This window comes from Lacerta agilis, chromosome 2 (assembly GCF_009819535.1).
Source record: "Lacerta agilis isolate rLacAgi1 chromosome 2, rLacAgi1.pri, whole genome shotgun sequence".
Taxonomy (NCBI): Eukaryota; Metazoa; Chordata; class Lepidosauria; order Squamata; family Lacertidae; genus Lacerta; species Lacerta agilis.
The window spans coordinates 113,156,379-113,164,422 of record NC_046313.1 but is presented as its reverse complement, the minus strand read 5'-3'; positions in this window follow the sequence as shown (position 1 = coordinate 113,164,422).

Below are 8,044 nucleotides of genomic sequence, written 5' to 3'. Positions count from 1 at the left end.
GGCACCTACTTCCTCTAAAATTCTCATTTTTCCTGGTGTGCTTTCCAATACCCGTTCACCCTAAAATATGCATTTAGTACCCTTTGAAACAAACCAAAACTGCATTTTAAAAAATCAGAGGCATCCATAGCTGTGCTATGGACAAACTAAGTTTGTTCTTGGTATGAGCACACGAAAGCTCATACCAAGGTACTACAGTACTGGAAGGAATTTTTTTTATTTTTTATTTTGTTTCGACTATGGCAGACCAACACGGCTACCTACCTGCAACTGTTCAATTATCTGTTCTTGGATCTTTCCTGTTATCCACACAAGGAGTGATGAATTAGGTCAGATCACTTAAAAAGTGTGGTTTGAACTAATTTCTTCTCTCTTCCAAAGCCCCATTGGACACATTGAGTGTCCTCCTTCAGAGTAAACATGCACATGATTAGACCGTGCATAGGATGAGGGTGAGATTGTGTGACTTTGCCATTAGCATTTGGTGTTAGATCTTGTTTCCAAATACGTGTACTTTCTTTCTCTGTTATATTTTTTATTAGGTTTCCAGTTGTAAAGAGTAATAGAGATGCAGCTTAGAGATTAAATCACAGCTGTACACAAAGCAGTGTTAATTCTCAAAAGGAAACCAGATTTGTTGAACAAAAAGTAGCTTTCTTTGCTTTTCAAATCCCACTATATTCAGATCACCCCAAGAGCACCTGGATTTCCACTCACACTCAGCCATGAAGCCTTTGCAGCCAAGTTGTTCATTCCCATTGGATCCGAAAAACATCCTCTTCACAATACAAAAAGAGACTCTGCAGAGGGGCCAGAATAATAGGGCTGTTCATACTGCATTGCTCTTACATCAGGGCAGCCCCCGGTACTGATTGGCTGAGCTGGTTCATGAGCATTCCGAGTTCTGACTACTAAGGGAATGAAGTTGTCAGAAGATTTGCTGCCTGTCCAGACACTGTGAGGGAAGGGGAAACTATCAGTTTGGTTGGGATTTATTTTATTTTTTAAAGAATCTCACACGAGCGCTGATGCAGGAGTAGCTTTTTGGCACCGTGAAAGAGGGGGAACGGTTCTCACTCTGTAAAAAAATTGAGGAAGGAGCACAGGCGGTTTAGCTGAGGGGAGGCTCCAGATTAGGGAACAGATTGAGAATCAAGAACCAGGTGTTGGACTATATGGAACTGGCCGAAATGACTGGACGGGTCCGAGAACAGAAGGAAGAGACAGTGGAGGAAGATTGGAGTAAATTTAAAGATACTTTAAAAAATATTGTAGTATTTGAAAATTGGAAACATTTTGGAAGTAAATTGAGGCTAAGGTTTAAAATGAAAATAGTAAACTTGGAAATTAGGGTAATAAAAATAGATGTTAAAAAGGTTAATTTTGAGGAATTTTTAAAGTTTAATAATGAAGTTGGAAAACTGCTAAAGATGTAATATAATGAAATTCAACAAAGGGATTTGAGGAAGCCATGTAAACATGTGAGGAAGGTTAGGAAAGTTAAATTTTTATTTGTGTTATAAATTGTGATGAGGTATATTAACTCTGTTAATGTAAGTATATTGTAATCCTTTTGTTTTGTTTTATTGAAATTGAATAAAAATATTTTTTAAAAAGAGAGAATCAAGAACCAGGAAGAGGACTTGAGGGAAAGATCAGAGGGGCACAGGCTGGGGAGGCCCGGCCAGATGGGCGGGGTATAAATAAAACAAAATACTATTAAAAAGCGAGAACGGAGAGACCTATTAGAGAGGAGACACTGGAGAAGCCACAAAGCTCTTGGGTTTGGAGGGCCTCTATATGGTGGTAGGAGAAATGAAGTGGTGGTTCTCATTAAACTGATCAGGAGGCTAGGATAAGCTAAAGAAAGTAGACAGTGCCCCAAAAACTGGGATCTATGAGCATTGTGGAAAGGAGGAATCGGAGATGGGGGGCATAGCCCAGTGGCGAGGACCACCTGCTTGTCACGCAGGAGGTTTATCCCTGGCAACTCCAAGTAAGGCTTGGAAACATTGGTTTGAAATCCTGGAGAGCTGCCGGCAGTCAGTCTAGACTAGGGACGGGTATCCGGCCTATTGCCCCTAGTTACACGAGATGCACACAGAAGTCTGTGGTCCAAAGCAGTGCATCAAAAACTACTTACATGTGGCCTCCAAGCACAACACCTACTTAAAATGGGTCTTCCCAAGGCAAAAATCCTTATTGACCAGCGCCTGAAGGATACTGAACTGCAGAATAATCTGGCCTCTATCAAGAAATTTAGTGCTTGGTACGCTTATCTGCCCCCCTCCCACTTTGAATCTCGGGCACCATACTTGTCCAACCTAACCATCGCAAAATTTAGGCGGGTCTTTACACTGGCCAGACTAAATATGTTACCCTCAGCTATTCTTGAAGGTACATACCAAAAAATTCCAATCGAAATCCAGCTATGCCCCTGTGGATCCGGCTATGTAGAGACTGTGTCACACGTACTCTTGTCCTTGTTGTTGTTGTTCAGTCGTGTCCGACTCTTCGTGACCCCATGGACCAGAGCACGCCAGGCACACCTATCCTTCACTGCCTCTCGCAGTTTGGCCAAACTCATGTTAGTAGCTTCAAGAACACTGTCCAACCATCTCGTCCTCTGTCGTCCCCTTCTCCTTGTGCCCTCCATCTTTCCCAACATCAGGGCCTTTGCTAGGGAGTCTTCTCTTCTCATGAGGTGGCCAAAGTACTGGAGCCTCAACTTCAGGATCTGTCCTTCCAGTGAGCACTCAGGGCTGATTTCTTTAAGGATGGATAAGTTTGATCTTCTTGCAGTCCATGGGACTCTCAAGAGTCTCCTCCAGCACCATAATTCAAAAGCATCAATTCTTCGGCGATCAGCCTTCTTTATGGTCCAGCTCTCACTTCCGTACATTACTACTGGGAAAACCATAGCTTTAACTATACGGACCTATAAAGATCTGAGGGATGAGACCATCACACCACTCCTATCTGCCATCCCGGGCCGCTCTGGTGAAGCCAAATTGTTTTCACTTCTAGCCGACCAGAACAGCTCGATAACAGAGAAGGTTGCCAGATTTATCGAGGGAGCAATGAGATTGAGAGCTGCTATCTGAAGGACAACAGTGTAGTCATCCGGATTCCCAGCATAGGATTTTATGATTATGATTATTAATATTTTACTATTGATGCTAAGTTCCAAGGAAGGAGATTATTATTAATTTATTTTATCTGGTTATTACTACCTTGCTCCAGGTCCTGACCATCCTCTCGAGGCCATAATTACAATCTTTTAATTTGGCTAGACACTATACTCAACCGGCCTGGAACAACTTACTAGAGAAAAGGTCGCCGCCCACGGGACAGAGGGACCTTGAGGAAATGATAATTTAGCTATTACCTTGAGTTTTAATAGGTTATAAGGTTTTATTGGTAACCATATTTGTTGTATTTTCGTTGGTGTCTGTCCTTTAGATGCTATGGCCAGTCGGCTACGCAAATAAAGTTTGATTTGATTTGACTAGGGACGGGGTAGTTGTGGCCCTGCAGAAGTCGTTGGACTCTTGCATCCGCTATCCCTGAGCATTGGTCATGCTGGCAAAGGGCTCATAGTAATCACAGTTCCATTTCTAAGTGCTCACAGACCTACTGTTCAATTATCTAAACAAAATAAAAAATAAATTCCTTCCAGTAGCAGCTTAAAGACCAACTAAGTCGGCAGTGGAATTTGCTACCAAGGAGTGTGGTGGAGTCTCCTTCTTTGGAGGTCTTTAAGCGGAGTGAGAGATTTCACTTTCTTGGGCTCCATGATCACTGCAGATGGTGACAGCAGTCACGAAATTAGAAGACGCCTGCTTCTTGGGAGAAAAGCAATGACAAACCTAGACAGCATCTTAAAAAGCAAAGACATCACCTTGCCGACAAAGGTCCGTATAGTTAAAGCTATGGTTTTCCCAGTAGTAATGTACGGAAGTGAGAGCTGGACCATAAAGAAGGCTGATCGCCGAAGAATTGATGCTTTTGAACTTTGGTGCTGGAGGAGACTCTTGAGAGTCCCATGGACTGCAAGAAGATCAAACCTATCCATTCTTAAAGAAATCAGCCCTGAGTGCTCACTAGAAGGACAGATCCTGAAGTTGAGGCTCCAGTACTTTGGCCACCTCATGAGAAGAGAAGACTCCCTAGAAAAGACCCTGATGTTGGGAAAGATGGAGGGCACAAGGAGAAGGGGACGACAGAGGATGAGATGGTTGGACAGTGTTCTCGAAGCGACTGGCATGAGTTTGGCCAAACTGTGAGAGGCAGTGAAGGATAGGCGTGCCTGGCGTGCTCTGGTCCATGGGGTCACGAAGAGTCGGACACGACTGAATGACTGAACAACAAAGTGGAGGCTTGACAGCCATCTGTCAGGAATGATTTGATGGTGTTTCCTGCTTGGCAGGGGGTTGGACTGGATGGCCCTTGTGGTCTCTTCCAACTCTAGGATTCTATGAGCTTTCCCTCGGCCAATAAAGTGAGATGAGCACCGCAACCCCAGAGTCGTCCGCGACTGGACCTAACAGTCAGGGGTACCTTTACCTTTAAGTCTCAAAGTACCAGAGTTCCCTTTAAAAAAGCAAAAATAGCCAGTAGTGAGAGGGGCACACCTCACCCCCACCTGCCCAAATATGAACCATCCCAATAACACTGAAAGTGGTGCTGTTACTCAATCGCTGAAAATGAATTTTCACGTTTGCCTGCCACAAGGCTTAATCTTCTTTCCTTGAAATTAGGAACATAGGAAGCTGTGGCTGTTCTGCATATAACTGCACATCACGTCAAGCAGAAAGCGAAAGATAATTCAGCATTATCTTTAATATCTAAAACCACCACCACCATAATCACACAGATCTCTATAGAGACCCAGGGTATTTTATTTACCTTATTTAAAATATCATACACATCTCAATTCTCGCGCTGAAAGCAGTTTAGGTTACAAACTTGATAAAACCTTTTAAAAAACAGGGATTTTTTGTTTTTAGAAAAAAGTACATTTTTAAAAACTATTTGAAAAAACACAATCAAAAGTTTCGACAATAGGAAAGCATTTAAACAACAACAACAAACTTTTAATAAAATCTGAATCTCCGAAAAGTCTGAACAGCGTTACAGGTTGACTTGATGGGTGCCGAGTTTTTCCAAAAATGAGGTTTGCAAAGAACTGCTCCTGACCTCAAAAACTCCAAGTCCAGATAAGCCCACTTGGGGCAAACAGGTTGTCGGAGATCAAATTCTTTGCCGTTCAGCAAATTTCAAGCTTTGAGGAGAAACAGCTCCCTCAAAAGAACATCTACTGCGGTTGCCAAGATAAACATGAATTGACGATCGAATAGTGAACTTAGAATAATCATGTCAGGATCTGACTAAGCCCCACTACAATCGTTAGCCTGGGGAAAAGCAAAACACACACACACAAATCCCAATCCTGCTCTCCCATTTCCTCCACAGTCAAGATGCAAACACCGCCTATGACCATCTTAGGGTAGAAAAAATATATAAAGCGATTTGTAACCAAGAGGGCTGGTGGAGGAGGGGCAGATCATGCCATACCCCCCACCCACCTTCTGCATTTCCATGCTGGTGTGGAGAAAGGTGTTTTGTCCCTCTGCAACTAGGATGGAAGCCAAGCAGCTAACAGAAGGCAGGGACATGTCGTTCCTCCTCCACCAACCTGCTTGCTCGCCTGCACAGAGCCGGCGCTCACCTATGGCGACCAGGCACGTTATATGTTAAACACAAAGCTGGACCCATCTGCCCTCTTGAACACACGTTAATGCCAAGGTCTGAAATCAAGACGTGTCTCTGAAAACTATGGGTGAGCGTTCTTGGTTGGGGACACATTTTACGGCTCAAGATAGCTCCCCCCCCTGCAGCTACCATACTCGGGGAGATAATCTTTTTAAGGAAGAGAAATTCTGAGCCGATCTTCGGTGTCGCAAACAGGAATCCCCTAAGGTGCCGGCGAGGGTTTGGAAGTCAAACATGGCCCTCCAAACCCCCGGGCCTCGGCCTACGCTGCCTCGTCACTGACCCCCCCACTTCGCACACTCCTGGAGAAGTTTTGCCTGGCTGGAGTGTGTTCCTGCACTATGCTTCTTGCAGGCCTGGTGGAAGATAAGGGCTTGGAAACCGGCCTACTGTACAAAAGTATACCCCACCCCTCCAAAAAAAACCATTTGTGGCTCCACCCCTTTTGCCCCTGGCCCCACCCACCACTGGAACATGGCCCCCCCTCAAGAGGTTCTCAGAAGGGAATACAAAGATGGGGCTCAGGAGGACTGGCGTTTGCGACGGCATCGTGGAGTGGGGGGGGGCCTACAGTTCGGGAAGATCTCAACTGCGGAAGAGCTTCTCCCCCCCACCCTCTGCCGCCTCCGGACCACCGAAGAAGTTATAGAAGCTTCAGAGAAAAGGGAGGTTAAGAATTCAGCCTCTCGGAAAGGCGAACTCGCAACGCAGAGAAGCCTCGGGGGCCTTGTCGTTGTGAAGCTCCTACGCCGTCTCGCCCCACCAACCTCCGCCCCCAATTCCTCGCAACGCACCTGGCAAACCAGTCTCACGTGTTGCCCCTTGCAGGACTCAGCAGGGAGAACAGTAGAATTAGATTAGGATCTGCCTGCGTTGGCTCTGGCGCCACCTGCTGTTGGGCTCCCTGCCTCCCACCCTACCAATGGGCAACAGGGACCATTGCCCTCTTTTCCAAGGCGGCCACTGTGAGTGACTGCAAAAGAACACACACACACACACGGGGTGCATCTTCACAAGCAAAGCTGCCAATCGCCTATCTACCGTATTTTTTGCTCCATAGGGTGCACCTCGTTTTTAGAGGAAACAAGAAAAAAAAATATTTTTCTGGTTTTCCTCCTCTAAAAGCCCTGTTTTTTTGAGGATCAGCTAAACGTTTTGCAGCTTTTTTTGCAAAGGGAAAAGCCCTGGTTTTTTTGAGGATCAGCTAAAAGTTTTGTAGCTTTTTTTGCAAACTATTAACCCAGCAACTCGCCTCCTACTGGCCACCTGTTAGGACTGCAGGCAATCTCCCAAGAGGAAAAGAATCTCAGGGAAGTATCAGGGTCAAAGGTCCATCCAGGACTCCCTAACTTTCTTGCTGCGGGAAGTTCGCCCGCCCCAGAATGAGATCCTGCTGGCAGCTTTGTAAAACTCTTGCAGGGGACTGTCTCTCGGGGGGGTGGGGGGTTGAAGAAGGAACAGGTTGGAGCGATGCTCACTGGGTACAGTCGCAAGTGAGACTTTAAATCAATGGTGGGAAGGCTGAGCCCCCCAAAAAAAAGAACCTCATTTCATCTGGCCCTCTGCGGAGCCTCTCTAGTCTTTGCTCTCTAGCCTAACCTTCTTGGAATCACTTCCTCTTATGCATTGTGTGTAGGTGTATGCAAGAGAGAGAGAGAGAGAGAGAGAGGGAGGGAGGGAGGGAGAGAGAGCTAGACTAAACGCCCTTGACTCCGCGGTATTGTGGGGAAGGTACAAAGGAGTACCATACACCCAGAGAACCTGTCATTGTACTATGGTCATGGTTGAGTCTACCAAACATATTCTGACTTGTCCTCTCTATGTAGAACTCAGGCAAAACCTTATAGCTCCACTTCTACGTCAATCTAGCTTTCTATCCAGAGAAAGACAGGTTTTATCCTTACTGAACAATGTCACTAGAAATACAGCCTCCCAGGTGGCTAAATTTCTTTTTTTTTAGCTTCTAAGCGCCGCAAGATTTTAATTGATTGTATCGATATGGGGCTATCTGTTTAGCTCCATTCCATTGAGGGTTGTGTTTTCCTTTTTTTCCCTTCAAAGTTCCTTCAGAGGTTTTTTAATTCTGTACAAATGTGTTTTTTTCTGACTGACGGTCGAATAAAAGAATGTATGTATGAGAGAGAGAGAGAGAGAGAGAGAGAGAGAAGCTGTCCCAGTAAGTCAACCAAAAAGACGGGGAAAGCCTGCAAAATTTCTGTGGGATGTGGGTGACCCAGTGGAGCCTCCATATGCTGCAGCAGTCTACCTC